The sequence below is a fragment of the Rattus norvegicus genome, chromosome 9, assembly GCF_036323735.1.
Source record: "Rattus norvegicus strain BN/NHsdMcwi chromosome 9, GRCr8, whole genome shotgun sequence".
In the NCBI taxonomy this organism is placed as follows: domain Eukaryota; kingdom Metazoa; phylum Chordata; class Mammalia; order Rodentia; family Muridae; genus Rattus; species Rattus norvegicus.
In genome coordinates, this window is record NC_086027.1 from 47,396,547 (window position 1) to 47,421,098 (window position 24,552).

At 48.2% G+C, this 24,552-nt stretch overlaps 1 protein-coding gene and 1 long non-coding RNA gene across 5 annotated transcripts in view; both read right to left on the reverse strand.

Moving 5' to 3' along the window:
- Nucleotides 1–24,552, reverse strand: part of Cracdl (CRACD like) — a 122,828-nt gene that overhangs the window by 72,762 nt on the left and 25,514 nt on the right. The gene's annotated exons all lie outside the window — the stretch shown is intronic.
- Nucleotides 5,376–22,566, reverse strand: LOC134480567 (uncharacterized). Of its 2 annotated transcripts, none has more exons than XR_010054966.1 (2): nt 15,006–22,566; nt 5,376–5,759 (listed from the first exon to the last, which is right to left on the reverse strand). It is a non-coding gene; the product is annotated as an uncharacterized LOC134480567 (long non-coding RNA). The 2 variants fall into 2 exon arrangements; XR_010054967.1 differs by having other exon boundaries at nt 14,986–22,566.

A 24,552-nucleotide genomic window follows, 5' to 3' on the forward strand; every position in this document is an offset into this window, starting at 1 on the left:
TCAGATCGACGCATGGCTGCAGACGTGTGACCATGCTACCATTAGGAAGGATTAACTTTGTAGAACTGGATTCTAGCCTTCTTATCTCACAAGCTGAGTGACAGACACAAATGTCTTGCCTCTGTGCACATGGTGTATGGTGCGTGGACTCTGTTACATTGCTTTTAAAAAGTTGAAGGACTATAAAACTGGCACAGATTTCTTTGTGTGTGTGTGTGTGTGTGTGTGTGTGTGTGTGTGTGTGTGTGTGTGTGTTGGGAGGTTGCACATATGTGTGCGTGCATGTGCACGTGGAGCCCGGAAAACAATCTCAGGTGTGGTCCCTCGGGTGCTTCTTCCTTCCTTCCTTCCTTCCTTCCTTCCTTCCTTCCTTCCTTCCTTCCTTCCTTCCTCTCTCTCTCTCTCTCTCTCTCTCTTTCTTTCTTTCTTTCTTTCTTTCTTTCTTTCTTTCTTATTTACTAATGACAGAATCTCTCACTAGCCTGGAGTGTATCCAGGAGGCTAGGGTGTCTGGCCAGCAATCAGTGGAGGTCCACCTGTCTCTACGTCTTCAGCTCTGTTACTATAAGCACGTCATAATGGCTCCCTCAATGTGGCTTCTGGGGACCAAACTTAACTCCTCATACTCGTTTTACTGACTGAGTTATCTCTTCAGTCCAGCATAGACTTCTTTTTTCGTTAAGATGTTTTTAATTAGACAACACATGGCACATGTTTGAGATGAGACCAACGAATACTTTTTCTTAAAAAAAAAAAAAGTTTGTTGTCCAGAAAAGTGAACATTCATGGCAGTACTACAAATCCCCTCCTACCATCCTTGTTGTGTGTCCCCGACTGTCACACCTAATGTTCTGTATGGTCTCCAGGGGAAACGTGAGCTCTCTGCCTTGCCCACACACACCAGCCCTCTTTCCCAGCACCTTGGTCCTAGGAAATGCTTCCTCTCCCTGGGTAACCAGCAAGCTTCCCTACTTACTGACAATCTGGTTTGTACACATCACTCTGCTGGACTTGGAGTTCACTGGGGGCAGCTGGTTCTTTTATCTTTGATGTCCTAATTTCTACACCCAGCAGAGGCTTGGTAAACACTTTATGATTCAGTAAGCCTCAACAGAGAGCGTTCACCAGAGAGCAAAACCTGCTCCCATTAACAAACAAACTGTATTCTTGGGAAATTTCACACACGCAACAATGTATCTTGGCCATACCCACCCTATGCTCCGATCTAAATTTTCCCCCAGACTCCCACGTCTTGCCTCCCTCCCAACTTCATGCCTTCCCTACATAATGATTTTTAGCCCGCTGAGTCTAATCGCTGCTGCCCATGGATATGCACGTGGGCATGGGTCTACCCACTGGGCCGTGGAGAACCCACCAGTGGTCACCCTCGCTCACAGCAGCCTCCATCTGCCTATAACTTGCCAGCTAGGGGTGGGGCCCAGGGAGCCCCTCCCTGCTCCATGCTGGGAATTTTAACTGACTCAGTCCTGGGCTGGCAGCCCCTGCTGTGGTGAGTTCTTGCGTGCAAAAGTCATGTCCAAGAGACTTGCATGGCAGTCTTTTACATTTTTCTGTTCCGTCTTCCGGGATGGTCCCTGGCCTTTTGGGGGTTGTGGGGGTACGAGATAGCTGTTCTATCTGTGGCTAGGTATTCTGAGTCAGTTATCTTCAGCTCTTTGAACAGTAAAGGGTTTCTGCGTGAGCTACAACTCCCTGCAATAAGATGCTTCTCTGACCAAGGAGAGGGGCAGCTCAGATATATGGATATAAACATAAATATTTAGAATGCAGTCTGACAAAGTGACCATTTAGAAAGAGCGACATCAACAGTTGTCTGCCAAGGCCAACGACTTCTCTTCTTCTCATGTCATCAGGCATGAGATGCCCCCTATGGAAGAAGCCTCAAATCCAATTATGACAACACTTGGCTAACACCACTAACGATCCTACCGCCATTAAACTGGTGGGCACGGCTGGGTCTATATTGTAGCATGCGGGGCCAACGCTGGATAAGACACTGATGTCTGTTATGTCTTAGCAGCCTGTACCGGCCGGCCGGTGTGGAGTGTCTTGGTCAGTTTGAGGTTGATTTCTCTATGTCCTATAACCAAAGCATGTGGTGTATTCAGCAATGATCTCTCACCATCCAGTTGCAGTGGGCAGCCAAGAGCCACAGCGGTGTTGTTTTGTGTGAGTCTGGAGCCACTCTGACCAGTAACTTGTAAGGGAGTTGCCTGGCACTGAGACTTTCATTTAATGGCCCATGTCTTGAGAGAAGCATCATTTACTAATATGGGGCGCTTTTGTTCAAACTTTGTCAAAAACGCGTTCAATGGGCTTTCAAACTAGCGGTGTTCCGTATGGCTCCTTCACAATCCTTACTTTGGATTAACCATACCCCTCTCTTCCTCCCACCCCTGTCCCTATCGCAGCGTTAGTACATAGCGCTCAGTTTTAGAAGCCTCTACTAAGATAAAAATTATTCCCAAAGAGTTCATTTTGTTTGAGCCATTTGGTAAGATCCTCTGACAAAGTGCCCCTGTGTGATTCAGATGCGGGGGCTGGTTTGGTTTGACAGAAATATCTCCCTCTTCTGTAATTCCAAAGCATCACATTTGGAGAGCGGGGACATGGAGCAATATGGAGACACATTGGCTCATTATGTGCAAACACCTAATATTCTAAGTCACTCCAGCCTTTGTATTTCAAAGACCTAAAAAAAGTCAGCAACCTCCCCCTTTCCTAACTGTTCCAGCGGGGGTGTGCACAGTATCTCGATGGCCCACGCCACTCAGCACTGAATGTCTCGGGTCCAGCTGGCTCCTCAGTTAGACTGAAAGTCTCCAAAGACGGCTTCTGCACACGCCTTGCCGCCAGGTTAAAAGCAGTTACTAATATTGAACATACAGTGCTTAACTCTGCTGGCAAGGGTCACTTGTGTCCCTGCAGTGGGCACGATGTTCCCCAGGGAGAACTACTATATCCCTTCCTTGGCTCATGCACAGGAAAGTGACCAAGGAGGGCAGGCAGGATCCCATAAACAAACAAGGACACTGGGGACTTCTCCAACTTTCCCCTTCCAGAAGGCAAAGTGCGATGGTCACGCAGTTTACCACATACTGCAGCTCTTCCAAACAATGCGTTCTCTCCTTAAATGGAAACTGGATTGAACATTAGGAACATCTCACCCGAGCCAGGTGACAGAGTCCTTCGGACTAAGGGTAGGGGTGTGTCTCAGGGGTTGAGCACTTGTGAAGAGCAGAGCTTGCAGGGATACCCAGGGCCTGCACTCTAAGAAGCAACTCTCAGAATGGACTGGGTGGATTCCGAGGGCCTCCTACCTCTTCTCCAGAGATAGTGCTCCCTGATTCCCACCAGACAGATTCCTGCATACACACACACACACACACACACACACACACGCACGCACACACGCAAATACATATATGCACACGCACACACACATACAAATACACATATGCACTCACACACAGGCATGCATATACATGCATGCACACACGAGTACACACACGCACACACACGCACACACACGCACACACACGCGCACACACACGCACACACACGTGCGCATGCACCACAGCTGGCCAGTATGTCTGACAGGAAGCATCAGTACGCAAGGGTACCAAGCCCCATTGGCAATGGGATTCCTATTTCTATTTGGTGGTGCCTGATCCTGAAGCCTAACAGGGTTTCCAGCCCCCTGGCAAGAGCTCATTAGAGAAGTACACTATAGGTTCTTCCTCCATTTTACCAGATTTCCAGCCAGGGGCAAGACACTGCCATAGCAAACAGCTGCAAGGACCATTGGACGGGCATCTGTCCAAGAGAAGAGGGAGAAAGAGGGGTGCCAGGAGAGCCCCAGGTGGAGCACTGCCAGGACGTTATGAACAGGTACCCTTTAGACCACTTTGACACATCACCTGCCTTCAGAGGAGGAGGCTCCTCCCAAGGACTCCGCCCCCTAGGGGGTGCTAAGGAGACTTGAGAGTTCCTTTTCTGAGTGTCAGGCTCTGAGGAGGAGGCAACCCAGCCTGGGGCATTTCCTCTTTAGACAACCTGTCCCCTGAATGCCCTCTGATCTCTTGAGTGTCCCAGTGGCTTCCTGACTGACAGGTTAGATGGGGTACACTAGGTACCTGCCTGTAACCAAGTAAAGAACCCCAGAAATGGGAAATCATGGATCCAGTTTCAGATTCTACCCACAGGTAGCCCCATGGGCTGGAGTCCATGATGGAAGGTCCTGGCACTGGGTGATGTACATACCCACCAGGGGAGATTTGGAGGCCTCTAAAGGGGGACCCCAGTGTTCCTGACACTCACAGAGGAGCCTGGAGAAGTCCAATGGGAGCTGGCCACTGCCTCACATAATCAGCGTCCAAACCCTAGCAGGACCCTCTCGAGATCCAAACGTGAGAGCCTTGGCTTTAAACCACTGGGCTCACACTGGGATGTGAGTGTTGGATCATTTTTAAAGCTTCCAGGTGATTTCTGGTGGCAGCCATGGTAGAGTGACTATTCCAGAGGTGTGTCGAGAGCACTCAGAGGGTGTGGCCTTCGCTGCATGAGGTAAGCCAATGCTGAGGTGCCATGGGATACACCCCCATTGTAAGCATGAAGTGCTCACATGAGACAAGCAACTGCTGCAAATTCAGTGCCTGCCTCATGCAGGCACGAAAGCCAGTCGTGCCCAGCAGGAATCTGGGAATCTGTCTGGTGGGAATCAGGGAGCACTTCTCTGGAGAAGAGGTAGGAGGCCCTCAGAATTGACCCAGTCCATTCTGAGAGGAGCTGCTGCTGCCACCTCCTCCTCCTCCCTCTCCCCTCCTCCTCCTCCTCCCTCTCCCCTCCTCTTCCTTCCCCCTCCCCTCCTCTTCCTCCTCCTCTTCTTCAAGTGATTTATTTAATTTATTTTATGTATGTGAATACACTGTTACTATCTTCAGACACACCAGAAGAGGGCATCAGATTCCATTACAGATGGTTGTGAGCCACCATGTGGTTACTGGGAACTGAACTCAGGACCTCTAGAAGAGCAGTCAGTGCTCTTAACCGCTGAGCCATCTCTCCAGCCCCTGAGAGTTGCTTCATACAGTGCAGGTTCCGGGAATCCCTGAGCTCTGCTCTTCTCACAGAAACTAGAGGACGCTTTTGAAACCAGAAAGGGAACAGTAAGAACGATGGGTCTAAGATTCAAGTGGACCAGGTTGAGGAGGGCTCAGTTCTGTGTCCAAGGCTCCCACACACAAGGCTTTCCTTGTGAGCCACTGGAGGTCAAGTAAGGCCAGCTGAGGTGGAATTTCAGTCCCTACTCAGCAGCACACAGTAGGCAACACCTAAAAACAAGGACCCGTGGGTGATGGATTTAACGGTCATTTTATTTTCCCTCCATTCAAATGTTGTTCTACTCTTAGGCACCGCTGGGCAAAGGGGACCATGCTTTGAGCAGAACTGGAAACTAAGTTGAGAGCCTGGATTCCGTAAGAATCTAGTGAGGCCACACTCTTAATACACGGTGTAGCCTGAGATGGGAGTCGATGGCTCAGGCTTGAGCTGATCAATCCAATTGATGCTGTTACATCTCCTGGGCTGGTTTCAGACCAAGGAGAGTGAGGCTGAGAGCCTTCCAGAATTCCGGAAGTATTTTTCTCTTGGGTCTGGCAGGATGTCTGCAGAGAAAAGCAGCCAGCACATCACAGCGGCTCTGTGGGCAGCTGCAGCTTTTCCTGAAGTCAGTTTACCTGAGGCCACAAAAAAAATCGATTTTTAAATGTGAACAACGGGTTGCAAGGTTTACTTGAGGGAGAGGAAAAAAATGTCCCAACTAATTCCATCAGCATTCAACGTAAGTGAAAGAGTGATATCAAGTGCATGTGAAGCCCCGGGGCTGTCTGGGCATACATTCCCTGGTCCAATGTTTGGATCTATGTGACAAACAGGGCTGGCACACTTTCCACACAGCTGCATCCAGGGCAGATGGTGGTGAGCTCTAAGGTGGGGACCAATCAATGAAGAGGCTATGTGTTGTAGAGCTGCACACGGCACAGGCACCAGTCCTTTAAGCCCCATCTAACAAGGCTGGGAAGATGGGTCCAGGGCCTCACGTTCTCCACCAACAAAGGAAAACTCAGTCTCACAGCCTCTGAGTGAGACAGACATGGGAAGACAGACTCAGTGGCAGCTAGAATAACAGAGAGCTGTGAACGGTGTTCAGGACAGTGAGCCTTTAATGCCTCATGTGGGGAGGACGAGAGACTCAGAGTGAACCTTAGGAATCACCAGTGGTCCACAGTGCAGTAAGTCACCAGATCTGGAGGGACCAAAACAAGGGAAGACTCAATGCTACCCTATGGAGAGTGTGAAGAGGCAGGGGGAATAGGTTTTAATGGATTGGACCAGTGGTACACAGGCCCATCAGTATTCCTTTTATCTACTTCCCAGGACTCAGATGCTACCCACCATGTGCCCAACACTGGCCAAAATTACCCATGGAAGGCAGTCACTGCTGGGCCTCATACAAAACTGAAGGTTGTGAGGTGTCTTCCCTGGCACCTGCTGTTCCCAGCCAGGGCCTCTGCACATCACAGAGGCAACAAGACACAGCAGCAGGTTTCTCCCACCAGCTCCAGGAAGAAGGTCTCTGCACAAAACTAATACAAAGTGCCACCGGTACAATCAGACAGAGGCGGTAAGTTTCCACCAGGCACACATAATGGTACACTCGGGTCTGAATAGCATCAAAGGAATTCCACCGTGCTGTCTTCCCTGTGGTCTTGGGGTCCCTCCTTGGTAAGTCCCTCAACTGTCACAAGAGGGGGACAAGGTCTGCCACACAGACTGTTGTTCCAGACCCAAAGGGATGATGTCATGCATAAAGGGGGTGTGGAGCTAATGGAAGGGATTATTGCTCACTGGTATTTTTGGCAGCTTTCAAAATGCAGCACATGGAGACCCACCCACACCACCTCCAGGCAAGCCTGCTCTGGCTGTCCGTCTTCACTCGCTGGGATTCAGAAATAGTGCCACCCACATGAGATGGTTTGAGCCTGGGGAGAGACAGAACTTCAGGTGTCCCGTCGACCGGCATGGCCAGCAGAGGGCAGCAGTGGGAGGGCGGGCTAGAGACTCCAACCAGGGATAAATGGTCCTGGGTTCCAAAGACAGCCAGGATAAGCACTAAAGTCCCCATCATCAAACATCACCCAAATGGTTCAGAAGTCAAGATGACTCACAGAGCTGGGGATGGCTCATCACTGGGGACATGCATGACACATGTCAAACGGAGCCAGAGCCCCAGCACAACGTCAAACAGAGACAAAGAGAGACATGTAGGGCTGGGGATACCTGGAAAAGGAGTTCAGATTCTGGTGGCTAGGCCTGAACTCTCCTCTCTCCCACAGTGAAGTACATCATGCCTGCCTGGCCACACCGCAAGGACACCCTCACCCTCCCTGCCACCCAGTACAACTCCAGTGGACACAGGGCACAGGGCTGATGGTGCAATCCTCTCATGCACAAAGTGTGCAAAGTGAGCGTGTCTTCCAGGTGAACATGCTGAAGTTCCGACCCGCAAGGTGTTGACACCAGGTGGTGGGGCCACTAGGAGGGGACTAGAGTATGACTGGGGAGCTGTCATGAAAGGAACCAATGCATGTATAAAAGTTGTCCCAGTGTACTCTCTTGCCCCTTCCTCCATGCAAGCACATGGTAAAGAAGGTACCTCCCAGTGGCCTGGGACTGGATCCTTCCCCAGACTCTGAAGCCAGAGCCGTGTTCATATACTTCCTGTCTCCAGAACAGTGAAGGATGAGTTTCTATTGTTTCTAAGTCACCGGATTCCTGATACTTTGTTACAGAAGCTCCTGCTGACCAACACGGAAGCCTTCAGGAGAACAGACTATGATCCTAGGTTTCCTGCTGCAAACCTTGAAACAAGTAACCACTGAGTTATTGTGGATAGTGGCAGGGCACAGGCATACAGGAGTGTGTCTGTGGCAACTGGGTATCTAGAGAGGTGCTGGGTATCCAAAGGGCGTCCAAGTTCAAGTACACAAGCTACAATTTACACAGACATCCTGTCAAGACAATGACAGAAACCCATGGCTGAGGTTTCTGTCACCACCAGTGAAGGGTGCAGCCGGCACACGGCTTGGATAGCAAATATGACCTTTGAACTCCAGGCTTAAGATTAACACCCTGAATGAAGACAAACTCAGAAGTCACTCCTCGGACTTCATGCCAAGGTGCTGCTAAACCAGGAGGAAGGAGGCTGGTGGGAAAAGCAACTGCATTCCCCGCCCCCCTTTCCTTTTTCTTTTTTAATGGAGGTTACTACACAGTAACTACTATTTGACATTCTTGGCAGAAATAAATCATACCTAAGAAGCGTAATGGTGCTCTCAATAGCCAGAATGTTTACAATATGGAATGACGTAATGATTGTAAAGATATGCCCGGTAAAGTATGATAAAAAAAATTAGATGGAGAAGCTCAACAAGAAGCAGATGACACGGACAAGCGAGAGGAACATTAGAGGCTGAGAATGGCAAGATGGCAGAGCTGGGCTCTCACCTGGGAGTTAGCCTCGACTTGTTGAAGCAACAGAGCTCACTCTGACAGGATGTGTAACTCACCTCGGGACAGCGTGAACATGTGGCTAAACTGAGCTGGCTTAGTGAACAGTCCTTGGGTGGGAGTCGAGACACTGCTGGTGATCAAGGTGATCAATCAACACTCGGAAAACGTTGGAATAAGAAACTCCCCTGCCCCCTGGCAAGTCCACTCCTCCATAGATGCCATCAGAGATCCAGCCAAAAGCGATCAGAATTAACTTGCCAAAATCCTGGAAACTGAAGCAAGAGTTCAACGGGCGCTTATTCAAGAGGACCAGGCAACTCTCGGTGAAACGGCAAAGCTCTATGGCTTGTCTCTTGCTGCATTACACCCCAGGCACCCCCTCCACCCTCTAGCTCCAGGAGAGCCTTGAAAACCAGCCATGTCACAACTCCTGCATGAATTGGCAGCCTGGAAGCCAGTGCCAAGGGGGGAGTGAGGTTGAGGCTTCTTTAAAGCTCCACTCCACGATGAGGCTGCTGCTGCTGCAGGTGGTGGTAGTGGTGGTGGTGACGGTGACAGGGGTGATGCTGAAGATTATCTATGTGGTAATTCCCTCACTTTAGAAAGGGGAAACCTACTGTAACTAGGATGGTGCTCACCTCCCAAATAAAGTGAAAAGTACCTCACCTCCCAAATAAAGTGTCTGTTAGAGTTAGAGGTAAGTCTTACAGCCAAATACTTATTTCATGGAGGCCTAAGGCAGTTGGTAGCTGTTGCGGGAGTAGCAGACTAACTGCAAAGCTTTGTTAAAGGGACATTTGGCATATTTCTGGGAACCCAGCAGGACCCATGTAGGTCTGAGCACACAGTCAGACCTGAGACAACCGGATCCCTCATCTCTGATTAACGTCAATGCTTTGCAGAAACAGGAAGTGAGGATTCACAGGTGTGGACAGCCTGGCTGAAGGCCGAAAGGAACGTTCTAACGGGTACACATGGAGGCACTCACCAAACGCTGGTCCTGAATGTTTTCAAAATGTCCATCTAAATCATTACCTGATTGGCCACTAAGGCTCTGCTCATTTACACCATTAAGCATCCAATGTGTGCACAAGCTCAAGAAGGGGCTGGAGAGTGGTTAAGAGCACTGACTGTTCTTCCTAGAGGTCCTGAGTTCAAATCCCAGCAACCACATGGTGGCTCACAACCATCTATAATGAGATCTGATGCCCTCTCCTGGTGTGTCTGAAGATAGCTAGAGTGTACTCACATACATAAAATAAATCTTTAAAAAAGAAGAAGGAGAAGAGGAGGAGGAGGAGGAGGAAGAGGAGGGGGAGGAGCAGCAGCAGCTCAAGAGGAGATCCAAAGGTGCAGAAAGAATAGCTGAAGAATTTAGAACTAAATACTTCCAATGTTTAAGGCAAATGAGCTACACTCCCGAGAAAGCCAATGAGCACCAGAAGGCGAACACTGACACACATACCTAGACCCACCAGACCATCGAAGGGAGAGGTGAAGAGGGAGCAGCCGGGGAGAGGAAACACACCACACGCAAGGGATCCTCCAGCAAAGTCACGGAGGACAGGAGGCATGAAATGTACACAGGCTGAAAGAACACTAAACCCACCCAAATGAATTTCTGAGACTGAGCTGCTCAGACGTTTCCTTGTGGGTGGGTGATGCTCTGGAGCTAGATAAGAGGTCGGCACTGCACGGCGCTCTAAATGAACCCCATGCTTCTGAACTGGTCACTGGAAATAGCTAATTTGTTATATGATTTTTTTGATAATTTAAAAAGGAAAGGAAAATTAAGTTTCCCAGATAAACACAAACCGTAGACAGATTATTGGTAGATCATCAGGTTAATTAGGAAGCAATGGGCACTGGTTATTCAAATCCACATGGGGAAGAATAGTGCTAAGAAAGGTAATTACACAGGTAACTAAAGAGGAAATACAATTGCATTTTTGTTTGCGATCTTTTTCTCCTTGACTTGTACCAGTGCACACATAGTATATAAAGACATGGTCTGTTTACTAATAGTGCAGAAAGTGAAGTGGAAACAAGACTATACAGGAGCAGAGACCTTCCCACGCTTTAGAAATTATATATTATTAATCCAAACCAGCCTGTTAAAAACTAAATATGTCCACTGAACCGCCGCTCCCCAAGGGAAACTGCTTAGAAAATACACTAAAAACCATAGAAGAAATGACAAAGGAAGAAAGGGGTCCACTGGAAAACACCTATTTAACATGACAGGAGGCAGCAGCATGGTAAGATACACAGAACCCAAAAGATAAAAATGGCATTCTGTAAATGCTATCTTCATAATTATGATGAAATCATAAAGACTCTGATTAAAAGATAGAAGTTGACAGAAAACACAGCACAAATTGATCTAACAACACTATGTATGAAGAGACATGAGCTATGGTCAAAGACATTAAAACTAAAATAGAAAGGAAGCCTAAATCCATGAAACTGTCAACCAAACCACCATTAGAGCAGCCACACTACAAGGGTATGAGATATTGTCCAAGACAAAAGTTAGCAGAAATAAAGAGAGAAACTGCGTCTCAATGGGCTGATCAAGATCTAACAATTGTGTGGGACAGACTAATAATAGACGCCACTCAAAATGCATGAAGCAAACGTGAGAGAAGTGAAGAGACAAATCGATGATCTGGCAGCCATAGCTGAAAGTGCTAATATCTTACTTCCATAATCACTAGAAAAAAATAAAACATAAGAAGGACAAGAAACAGAACACTTGCTGATTTAGTGGGACCTGGAATCCAGGACCCAAGAACCCAACTAACACAGAATGTAGGTCCTGCTCCAGAGTCCAAGAATACTTTCAGGGCAGACCATCTGTTAGACCATGAAAGAACCAATACTTGAAAAAATATTTAAGTCGCAAAGATTTCTCCAACCACAACAGAAGTACATTAGAAAAGGAACAGAAGGGAATTGTGGAAACTAAACCGTATCTTAACCAAAAAATCAACAGGTCAAAGAAAAAGGCCTAAATGAAATTAGAAAACACTTTGAGATTAATCAAAACAAAAGCCTCAACATACCAAAACATGAGATGTAGCTAAAACCATCCTTAGGAAGAGGTTTGTGGCTGTAAATGCTTAAAGAAAAAGAATCCTGGATCAGCAGCTTTCTACCCTAAAAATAGAGAGAAAAACATAGATGCAGAACAAGCTATGCTGCAAGCATGCAGGAGGGAAATTCTGAAGCACAGAAAAGAAATTAGTGAGATTTAAAATAGAAAAGGAGTAGAAAAAATGACACAACAATTTAGAAGGAAGTTCTTAGAAAAAAAGTTAACAAATCTATAACTAAACGTGCCATGAAATATAGGAAATTCAAAATGTTAAAAAAAATCAAGAACGAGAAAGAAGTCATCACTACCAACACAACAGAAATTAGTATGATTAGGTCAAGAAAACTAGACAACAATGAAACAGACACAAACTACGGAAAAATGACTCAAGAAATAGAAACTATGAGTAGACCATTTGGAAATTTTAACTTTCCATGATAAGATGCTCATGCCCTTACAGCTTCACGGGTAAATTCTAAAAAATGCTTACAGAAGACTAGTAATGGATACATGACTTCTTTAATGGGCCATGAAAATATCCTGGAATTAGATACTGGTGATCATCCACAACCTTGTTCTGGAATATGCAAATTATATGTCAACTATCTTTAAACTGTTGGAATAAATAGCACATGTAATCTGGTATAGTTGTAGCAGTGGAATTCCTACTTCTTTCTCCCATATTTTATCTGGTCAAACTGAACAGAATTTGAAGGTTATCAGTCATGAACTGTCTCTCTCTTTCTGCATAGGGGTATGCTGTAATATGTGTGTATGAGTGTGGGTATATGTGGAAGTGTTGTTATAGGTGTATATTGGTGGATGGGAAGGCCAGCAGTTGATGCCTTATGTCTAACTCTGATTCCTCTCCACTTTATTCTTAAGACAAGGTCTGTCTCTGAAGCTTGAGTTCATTGATTTGGCTAGACTTGTTGGCCAATGTGCCCCAAGCATCTGCCTGTCTCTTGACTCCCTGGTGCTGGGATTACAATGTAGCCACCTTCACATAAGTGATGAGGATCAGAACTCAGGCCCTCCTGTTTGTACTGCAATCACTTTACTGACCAAGCCATCTACCCATCCCCTCATTTTTATTCTCAAAACAAGTAGACTCACATCCCATCTCCCCTGAACCTACTCTTTAGAGAAATTTAATCTGGCAACATGGCTACTCTGACAAGGGATCATACCCAAGGACCTGGGTCTGTGTGATCTGGCTGGAATGCAGACAGGCCACACACCTTTAATCCCTCTGGCTGGAATACAGACAGAACTTTAATCCCAAACAATGGCATCTAATTGAGGGATAGAGTGATGAATCAGAGGAAGATTTGACAGAATGAGTCAGAGGTAGGATACGCCCAACTCTCACAAGAACAGACAGGAAAGAGAGGCTACTCTAAGAGCAGAGAGGGAGAGAGAGAAGTTTGGTTCACTTCCATTAACTTCAGTTCAGTTCAGTTCAGAATAGTTCAGTTCATGGAATTCAGAGGCAGTCTTTCCAAGCAGAGCAGTTCAGTGAGAAGCTGAGAGAAGCCAGATTTAATCAGTCACCTTGGAGAGGATTTTAAGCCAGAATGGCTGAATTGAACCAGCAAGCCAGAGTTCAGAAAGAGGTAGAAAGGGTGAGCTTACTCAGTAGTAAGTCCCAGAGGCTGAAACAGTCTAGGCCTAGGTTAGCAGATGGAGGCTGGAAGCTGAATTCTTTAAGGTCCAGGCTTGCAGAAGATTAGATTGTATGGAGGCTAGAAGCTTCCAGCCCTAGGCCCAGGGATAGTTCATACAGAGAAGGGAACGCTCATGGCTCAGCCCAAGCCACTATTCTATAGAGGGCAAGGTTGAAATACAGTTTAAAGGTATAAGTAAGATTAGGAAGAAGTATCTACAGTAGCTTCAAAAAGGGATACAATCAAATCTATGAAAAGCATTTGTTTTTTATATACAGAGCTTGATGGTATTCTGTAAAATACCTGATCTGCAACCCAACACATGAGGCTAGGTATATATTCTCTCTCTCTCTCTCTCTCTCTCTCTCTCTCTCTCTCTCTCTCTCTGAGGGATGCTGTTTTGTTGTTTGTTTGTTTTTCTTGTTTTTCTGATCAGCTGGCCTCAAACTTGCTATGTAGTCTAGAACAACCTTGGATTTCTCATCCTCCTGCCTCTCCCTCCCAAACACTGCAATTCCATGCAGGAGCCACTAGGCTCTCGGTAGTGTGGGATTTTCTTTTTGTTGCATTATGGTGCTCAAAACAAAACAAAAAAGAAAACAAAAAACAAAAACAAAACCATGCAGATTCTGGAGCATTCAATTCAAATAATCTTACTTTTGCGAGCCTCACTATGCACATGTTCTTTTATGTAAATTATAGCCGGTCACAGCTGGCCGCCTTGGAGTGAGGACAGCAATCCAGTTCACTCTTCCTCACACTCTCACCAAACTCAGGTCTTGCTACCTGCAGAACCTCTACCATTTCTCCCACAGACTAGTGCGTAGTCTCCCTGCCGCCTGCTCCCAAACCTCTGAGCTACTCCCTTCTAGGATGCATTAACCCTGGCACCACATCCTGACAGCACCCCAAATCCAGGAAGGACCCTTGCTAGGCACTCTCCACAATGTCCTTTCAAATCTGGAAGAAAACAGGCTCTCTGTAGCGTGCTGCACAGAAATACATCCACCAGAACTGCATCTGATCCGGAGATCGGGGGAGCAGGGCCCATGGGCCTTCAGCTCCACAGACCCGGGCCTCTGCAGAGCTTCATACTTGACAGTCTGTGTTGCGGAGGGATGAAGGGCATACTTGAGCTTCTCTATGGAAGGAACCACCTCTTCAGGATCTGTGCCTTCCCACCCTCTATTACTCATGTAATTAAAAAAAAAAAAGATTTAAAAAAGGATCAGGAGCCTCTCTCTGTCTGTTGACAGCCATCAACCTTGAATCAGGCTACCCAGGACTAAGGAAGGAGGGCTGAGATGGCAGCCTGGTGCCAGTTCAAGGGCCATTTAGAAGTCAGAGTACACAGGACAGGGCTCCCGAAGCAGACTTGGGGAGGGAGAAGTGACACGGAGGTTGGTCCCTAGTTGCAAACGTTGGCAAGCACACAGGAGGCAGGGCACTGAGGGTGCACAGTAGCAGCCCTAATTACCATAATGGCTTCGGGGAAGAAAACATTCCAAAATGAAGAAGCTAAAGAGTGATGGTTCTGGGTTGGCAAACTTCACATGAAAATGTGTTCTGCAAACATTCATCGAGGCAGAGAGAAAGAAATCCCGAGAGAGACTCCCGAATCCCTACCCCAGGAGAATCTTCCACACCTTTGTCTTCCAGGCCAAGTCTGGAGCAGAGGCGCAAGTCTGGAGCAGAGGCGCAACTCTGCCGTTTGTTTTCATACAACAGGAAACCGGCTCATACTCTTGAGTGAACCCAGAAGCTGCTGACATAACGGAGTGAGCCCCGAGTTGAAAGTTGCTACCATGAGGTGACTTATGGGGTGAGGGGCCGTAGCCAGAGGTGACTGCATTCAGATGACACCTGCTCTTCTGATACTTTATTTCCAAATGATCTCGATGTTCAGCACCACGAGTTCTGTCACATGCAGAGTCACGTGGCCACCACCTGGCTGGGTGGTGACGGGTATATAAGCGTCCCATCATCCCCAAACACTTCCTCCGTCTGTTCACTCAGGGTTGCACAGCACCTCTCTCCTGCCCCTGGCAACCATGGATCTGTTCTCCGTCACTCACATTCTGTCTTCTCCAGAATGTCACAAAAATGGAATGGTACACTGTGGAACATTCTGGGACTCGGTTCACTCAGCAGTACAACGCTTCCAACGCTCCCCCAGGCTGCTGCGTGCATCACTGCTCAGTCCCCTATCTGCTGCTATTAACTGGTGATGCTGGCGGCTATTCAGCTGTGATAGCCTCTGCCCCTTTTAATGCCCACATTTCATCTCTCAGGGACAACAAAGACATCATCTATCACAGGAACCCTAACTCTGGCCATCTGAGTTCATAACATGTCCCATGTGGGAAATCCTGCTACCTGTCTAGAGCTCTCACGAGCTAGAGGCCAGAGAGACCACCACCAGGTCCCCACTGTCTTCCCAAGTGGACTAGTGCTCCAGCAGCACAGCATGAACCCAGAGCCTTCAAGAATCTATGGCGGGGAGGCAGGGAGCCAGTCATGTTCAACAAAATCTGAACCTAACAGCAATCCCACCCCTGGGCTCAAGGGCACAAGAGCACATTGTTCTCATACCTTGAACTGTACAAGTCTGTGCTGAAGAAGTAAACCTTTGTTCTTCCCAAGGAGAAGGAGGAAGCTCTCAGTTTCACTGGGACGTTACCTGCTTCCAAATGGAGGAAGGCAGGGGCTGAGGCAGAGAGGAGTCTCAGTCAATTGCTACTTCATGATGGCCCAGAGATACCCTGTGATAGTTCATGGCTACCAGGCTCCCCAAAGTGGAGACACCAGAAACAGCCCCTCTGTCTCTTTAAACCAGAGGAGGGGCTGAGCACAGAACAACTTGTCCGAGACCTCCCACCCAACCCCGCTCCCACCCAACCCCGCTCCCACCCAACCCTGAGACAGTACAAAAACATGAAATACACCTGTTGCCATCCGTGTGAGTTAGCTCAGTCAGTCCTGACCCGACACTCCCGCAACTGCACACAGACAACCAGCCTCCCACAGCCTGTGTGTGTGCCCATAGACACATATCCATCTGGGACGCTCACACTCTCAGAGGCAGACCATCTGAGGTTGAGTGGCCCTTGTGTTCAATCTCTCCCAAAGGTCTCACAGCAGATGGCATATCTGGAGAGGTCACATGGTGAGACAGGAAGCCTGAAAGGGAGCAGAAGCCAGGCCTCCTCTCTCAATGTCCCATTCTTATAAAAATCCACAAGAATAACATGATCCCCTTCAAAGGCAAGGGCAGCATCCCCAGTGACTTGTCAACTTCCTGTGACGCCCCATCTCTTTAAGTTTCAAATATCTTCCAACAGCACCATCCCAAGGACCAAACAGCCAGGGTAGGAAGCCCTGGGGACCACAGTCAGCCACAGCAAGGCTGAATGAGAGGATACTTGGAATAGACTCAAGACGTCATTACTGATGACCTTCTGACCAGCGGGTCTCACCAGGGGGCTGAGAGACCAGCTACCCTGACCCTGTCACGTGCTTGCTTCTAGGATACGAGATTTCCCTGATTTAGAAACCTGTGCTAAGACTGGAGAGATTGCTCTGAGATTGGAATGCAAACCACTCTTGCATTAGACCTGAGTCTGTTGCCCAACATCTGTGTTGGGAAACTCACAAATGCCCCTGAGTCAAGTATCATGGGATAAGAGATCATCTTTTGACTTCTGTGGACAGACACACACACACACACACACACACACACACACACACACACACACACACACACACAAATAATATAGTTTTTTTTTTAATCTATGTTGTTTACTACCCTCACCTCTAAAAGTCTCATGTAGGGAAAAAGGACAGTGGTTTTATTTTTGTTGTTGTTTTTGGGAGGGTTGTTTCTGTTTTATTTTGGGGTGTTTTTGAGTGAGATGTAAGAGAGGACATCGTGGTCTATTCTGCTAAATAATAATTTACCCATGGGAAGAAGGCATGTCTCAGTGGACACATTGTAAATGATCTGGAAACACTTACATTAAGGGGTAAGTCTTTCTTCCCCAAACACAAATATACCAACTAGGACAAGCAGTCACATCAGGATTAACCTCAACCTCGGAGGGAATGCTCTAAGCTGCCTCCAGGTGACTTTGTCTGGGTCCCTAGCCACATGACACCCAGAATGACACCTGTAAACAGAGAAAGCGCCTCAGGTAAGAGCGCCTGTAACCTCTGTCATTCCGGGTGTCAGTGATACTCACGGCTCCTGTCAGCATTAGATGGTCTGGAGACCAGGAAGGTGATGCCCGAAGAGCTGTTCATAAAAGCAGAGCCCCCGCCCAACACTGATAGCAGCATGAATGCGTGTCTGCTACTGTTCACGCACCTTCAAAGGAGATCGTTTTAAGTCACTATTCTTGTCATTCGTTCTTGCCTTGGAACACGTCTGTAGGAACCTCCAACCGCGTTAGCAGGCTAAGGCGTTGTTCTCCAGTTTTCTCTGTCTATCGCTCCTCTAGGGGAACTTGTTCCACAGAAAATGTACCTCAGCTGGAGCCTCCAAGAGAGAGTGCTTGCTTTTGGAATTCTGGGGTTTTTGTTTTGTTTTGTTTTGTTTGTTTTTCAACGCTGGGGATCCAACCTGGGGCCCCACAAATGTTAGACAAATGTTCCACCACCAAGCTACGCCCCCATCCATCCCCAGTTTAGAGTTTCTAAGACCCGGAATCCATGCCAGCTTTACCACCTAATATGGGAGGAAACTTGGAGATCCACGTGTTCTTTCTCTGCCTGTTTCTTCATTGGAACAGATGGAGGAGGATTTTTTTTCCCCTTGTCTGTTTTGAGACTCACTGTTTGAGACAGTGAGATCCTACATACAAAAGCCTAGTCTTTCTTCTGGCGATGGATCTGCCAGTGTTATGGACATGGATTCCTATTGGAGATAGGAAAATCTGCCTTCACATCTCCAGTCGGGTATCCTGCCTCTCTAGGTGGCTTATGTTAAATATGCTGGACCCTGACAATTAAATCAGGCTAGCCCAAGGTCCCTGCGGAGCCCTGCACTTCATTTTTATCCTGTCTGGATCCTTCTGGATCTGTCAGTCCCTTAGTCCTAGGACTAGCAGGGCCCTTCTTCAGCCTTTCGAGACATTTCAGGTCTGACTGATGCTGGGCTGGTCCCAATCTCTATCCCCATCCATCTTGCCTCCCTAACAGACCCTGAACACGTAGACCACTCTTCCCAAACTTGTCCTATCAAATGTAAAATCTTATAAACACCAGACTCCAAAGACTGCCTTGCCACATAGCCCGTGTGGAAACTCCGTAACAGGATGTATTTCCCATTACAGAATACGCTGGCTTTAGCTCATCTGTGTAGCTTTGCACAGGTAACTTACATCATGTACAGAAGGTACTTTGCAAAAGATGGTGGGGCACCCAAGTGTCCATCTGACAGACATGTGCTACCTTAATGTTCAAAACAATATCAAATCTCTTTACTTGTTTTGGGAAGCTGGGCACCAAACCCCAGAAACTTGCATATTCTAGGCAAGCACCATACCACTAAACTCTACCCTTATCCCAACAATATCAAGAGTAAAAATTATGCACGTTTGTGCCTGTGAGTGCAGGTATCCATGGAGACCAGAAGAGAATCCCAGATCCGTGGAGCCAGAGTTACGGATGGCTGTAAGTTACCCATGAAACCCAACATGGGTTCCAGGAACCGAACTTGTCCTTTGCAAGACAAATGTGAGCCCCTCATCTCTGAGCTATGTCTTCAACCCCTCAAAAACCTTTAACTAAAAATGGTCTTTCATGGTTACACAGGTTTTCAAAATAGGGTAAAGCAAAGCTGCCATGCTGAGTATTTTCATTTAGGAATATTTATTACCAGAGTCTGCACCCGTGGGCACTACATTTTAGTTGCAATCATTCACGGAACAAATATTTATTGGCTACTGTTAAGTTCCAGCCACAGCCATGGTACTAAAGATTCCATGGTGGTCAACAGCCAAAGACAAATCCTCATTCTCCTGTTCCAAAGATAGAGAGGGCCAAAAAGCAGATGTATGATGTGTCAGGAGGTGGTGAAATTTCGAAAATCAAAGTGGGAGGGGCTTGAGGGGAGCTCAGTGGGAGGGGCTGGAGAGGGCTCAGTGGGAGGGGCTGGAGGAGAGCTCAGTGGGTGGGGCTAAAGGTGAGCTCAGTGGAAGGGGCTGGAGGGGCTCAGTGGGAGGAGCTGGAGAGGAACTCAGGGCGAGGGGCTGAAGGGGGCTCAGTGGGAGGAGCTAGGGGGAAGCTCAGTGGGAGTGGCTGGAGAGGAGCTCAGTGGGAGGGGCTAAAGGGGAGCTCAGTGGGTGGGGCTAAAGGGGAGCTCAGTGGAAGGGGCTGGAGGGGAGCTCAGTGGTGGAGCACTTGCCTGACACACACTGACAACACTTCCAAACTTCCAAAGCAAGAAGAGAGCAGGTGTCATATGAAAAATGAGGCCCGTTTCTCCTCATGCTACATCATGGAAAGTCAGGACTTCTGGTCTAAGCTTGCTGGATACCTCTGGTCAGGTGACTGAATATTTTTGACTAGCTGTCTCATCGATATCACTAGACCCTACGGGGAACTCTAATGGCAATACTCAGGTGGACGCTTTGCAAAGGACAGCCTGCTCAGCACTAGGGATGGCCTTCTCTGAGAAGGGGACAGGTGAGCAGAGCCTGAAAAGCTGGGGGGTGGGGGTCTGATACACGTGGGGGAAGATTGTGCCAGCATAACGGCAGGAGGGCAACCCACAGGGATCCCATGGAGTCAGCTCCTACAGGTCACTTTGCACGGTTTTGGCATCAATCCATTGACCTAGTTTTCTTTGCTCCTGACCACCTTGCCCTCTCAACTCGTGATTATTTTATTGTATGGTAGGTACAGCAGATAATACTTTGTCTAAAGACTATTGGGTTTCATCGGGACTATTCAGTTGACTGGCATAAGACCTAACTCCTAAGAAGGGGTGTGTTTAGCTCGCCATGGCTCCAAGTAGGTGACCAAGAGTACAGTAGGTCCCTCTACTCCAGCAGGTTAGAAGAGTCAGCAGTGTGGTTCTACCCTCTCCTGATTCCCTGCTCACAGCTCCCTTCCGCAATCCGGGTCCAGTCTCGGAGGGAACACAGCTTGGTGTTTACTCTGCTCCATGGCTGCAGTTCAAAAACTTCTCACTTGTTTTCCCTGCTCAGAACTGTCCTTTCTCTCTCTCTCTCTCTCTCTCTCTCTCTCTCTCTCTCTCTCTCTCTCTCTCCAGTGCACTTCACCACGAATGCTAACAACCTCGGCATGCTCAATTCTCCCTGCCCCCGCCCCGCCCACCTCTGCTGGGCTCTCTCGTGGTCTCTGCTCCTCTGTGCCAAGGCTCAGGAGGCATTCCCAGACAGAAAGTCAGAGCGAATGTTGGTCTTACATCCGACACCTGCACTGAGTGGTGTTCCGGTCCAGTCGTCCAAGTAGAGAAAGCAAACCCAACAGATTGCTCCATCCTGTCTGGGATTGGAAATATGATTCCTTTTAAAAGGTGAACTCTCTGCAGTGTGTAGAAGATTAGAAATGAACTACATACCCTCAGACCACAAGTTTAAGAAAAAAAACTGATGGAGAAACTTTCTTGAAGCAGGAAATGCGAATACTGTGACACTGGCTAACCACCTGGGCCAATGTGGGAGGCCCCAGGAGCAAAATGTGTGCCTTCAGATAAATCCCAGGGAGTGTGAGGCCTGCTCACCTCGATGACACCAGGCAAAAGCAGACAGCTTTGAACGCTCCGATGGGAAGCCCAGCGGGGACAATCCCTAAAAGTTCTTTCCATGTTCAAAGCCGTGACCATTGGACTGACTGGCCATTTCATTTGCAATGCCAGCTATAGGGCAGAAGAGAACAGATGTGTGGGGACACTCTCAGGCCTTGAGTCCCCTTGTGATGACTGCAAGTCCTCAGCTATGGGACAGGAATGGGTCTATTCTGCCAGCAAACACAGACCTAAGCTGCTACAGTTTAGATAGTAAATACCTCCTTAAGACCACCATGACCCTTAAGATGACAGTGACTGCTCCGTCCCCAGCTGAGCACTAATGGGAAGGGGCAGAGACTGGAAATGGTGAGGCCTAAGGGTCATCATTAGAGGTGTGCTCTTAATGGGACTATGGACTCCAGGCTCTTCCTGACTTGTCTGCACCCAGCCATTGGAAGGGTTTTCTCTGCCTTGCATGCATTTCCACCATCATGTGCTGCCTTGCTGCGGTCCAGAAACCATGGGTCAATCAATATTACACTGACATCTCAAAAAAAAAAAAAAGTCAAGAGAAGTCTTTTCATAGGCTGATGATCTCAGGAATGTGTTGTAGTTGTGGGAAACTGACTAACACACACGTTTACTTCCCAATTAAAGTGACTTTCCGGTAAATGCTTGCCCTTAGTGCACAAGAAGGGGTCTTGGTGGCAAACAGACAAGCAGTGCTTCTTGGCTACCCAGCTCCCACTGAGTTTCTCCCTGCAGAGTCTGTGGGTCGCTTGTAAACATAACAGCTCGCTGGCACACAAACTTTATCAGCCCCAATAAGAAGTCAAAGAGAAACTCAACCCCATTAAGGTGAAGGCCTATCAGACAGATAAAGACCTCAAAGGACTGACCTTTCCTTACTCTGACACAAGTGCCACTTGCCCTGCACCAGAGACCAGGGTTCTGACGTCTCAGGTAGCTTTATATTCCAGTGACCTTCCTCTGTCTGGTGTGGCCTCCATCCGTAGCACAATGACATTTGTAACTTATCAAAGGCTACAGTGGAGAAGTGGACTGAGCCCTTTGGTGTCCATAGGTGAATCTTGTTTAATGACCTGCCACCTCTCTTCGCCTGGACTAAAGTCCTTGATTCATTTTTCTAACTATTCAGAATAATCCTAAATAAAGGCTCAGAGAACTACCTGTAGGAAAAGTCCACAGACTCTAATGGCTTTGTGTAGACACGAGGAATGTGGGTATCTGAACAGACCCCCATTTAAAGGCATGTGCTATGAGTTGGTGTCTCAGAAGCTCCCAGAAGGCCTTCGGTAAAGATGCAAAGGGCTTGCAGGCAGCTTTTGGGCAGACTCTGGGTGAGACTATACAGATGCTGTGAGATTCACAAGTCCCGATCAGCCGCAACAGACTGGAGTTCCCTCTGCAGCTTGCTTCAGAGTCCCTGGGCTTGTTGGCGGGGGGGTGTGGGGGGTGGGGGGGTGGGGTGGGGTGGGGTGGGGGGGGTGGTGTCAGTTATTTAAGCAGATCACCATGTGGGCTCACTTTTCTTCTGGTGACAGGTACCAGCATGGCAGCATAACTGCCCTAACGTGAAAGAAGCAGACAAGGGGGGCAGGGGGGACAATCCTATTATGCGCCTGAGAAAGCAGCCGTGATGATTTTAAAGAATCCCGGAGGAGGCTCTAACTGCTTCCGTGTCACGAGGACCCAAGCAACCAACGCTGTTCATGAAACAATGGGAACTGTCTGGCACAGGACTGGCACAAACACTGGCCTCGGAATGGCCAGTCCCCACTCTGCTACATTCCTGCTTGACCTACCTGCCTGCTCTAAGGCTTTGGGAAACCTGACTCCAACCGGCCAGCCTTCCCGGGGAGCTGGGGCCTGGCACTGAACAGTCCATCTGTGTGCACGCCCCGGGCCACCTGCCACGCTGCTCTCTGTCTGGTTCCCTCTCACCACCTGCAAACTCAGAGTGTGTCCCCAGGCACCGGGCCCAGCAGAGGGCAAAGGGACTGTGATAAGCCCAGGGAAGCCAGCAATAAAACGAGTAGGTAGCAGGCTAAGCAGCGTAGGCAAAGGGGTGATGGGATTCTGAAGGGAGAAAAGGCTATATACTTTGCGTACATCCCCAACCCTCTGCTTCATCAAGCACCATGAGCAGGAGGTGACACAGTCTCCTTCGGTGGCATTTTCCTCTCTCCCATTGTACTGAACAGCCTAGAGAGGTGGTTCCCGACCTTCCTACTGCTGTGACCCTTTAACCCAGCTCCTCGCAACGTGATGACCCCAACTGTAAAATTATTTCCATTGCTGCTTCTTGACTAGAATGTTGCTACTGTCGTGAGTCATAATATAAATACCTGTGTTTTCTGATGGTCTCAGAAGCCTCCACTGGCCTGGAGGGTAAAAAGGACAGTTAAGAAGTCCTCTCCTATCCACACGTTCTTGCTGTCTGTTTATCTGCTGAGTGACGTCAACAAGGGTCCCCGAAGGGCATTTGTATGCTAACCACTGAACCCACTGTCATGAGTGCCTGCAGGATTAAACGGGGTGGTACTCACGAAGCATTTAGCTCAGAGTTCCCTCAGAAGTGCGCCTTGGTTCAAATAAGCTTGCTGTGCAGAGACAACAGGAGAATGATGAAATTGGCTGGGCGCGTAGCTCAGTGGTCAACGCTTGCATGTGCCAGGCCCTGAGTTCAATCCCCAGCACAGTGAATAATGATAATAATAGAGTGGTAATAATACCTATTATGATTATATAAAACATTGGTGTAAAATAAAGAGGCAAAGGAAACGCTAAGACACCTTTGGTTTTTCAGGGAAAGGCTGAGGAGGTGTGGGCAGCATATTCTGATAGGACAATGGCAGGCAGCAGCTGGGTAGCAGGCACCTGGGCAAGGCACTGAGTCAGGAGGCGAGAGAGCCACATGCCCACCACCCCATGCACGCGCCTCTCATTCTCTGGGCCTCAGGGCCCTGCCCACCTCCCAGTAGAGCTGGGCCCCAACAAGGCAGTCAAGTACATGCTGTACTTTGAAAAGAACCAAATCTGAGCAAAGGAAGGCATCTCAAGACTCATGGGGCTCGTGGCAGGAAGGCACCCTGTGCCTAGCCTGGGTACCAGCAGAGAGGTGGGAAGAGGGTAGGAGGCCTTAGTGCTTAGCAAATGCCTGAGTGTGTGTGTGTGTGTGTGTGTGTGTGTGTGTGTGTGTGTGTGTGTGTGTGTGTGAAGTCTACATCCAGTGCTAAGGAGACAAGGCCAATGTCCCTGATCCCTAAGTAAGGAAAGACTTCCTGCTTGGTGTGCTGGATCCGGATATTACCTGACCACCACTTCTGACAGTCTCCTACTACGCCCTCAGACCAGTGAAGACCGGATCTAATCTTGGTACCAGGACCCCAGCACAGACAAGCAACCCACAACTCAGG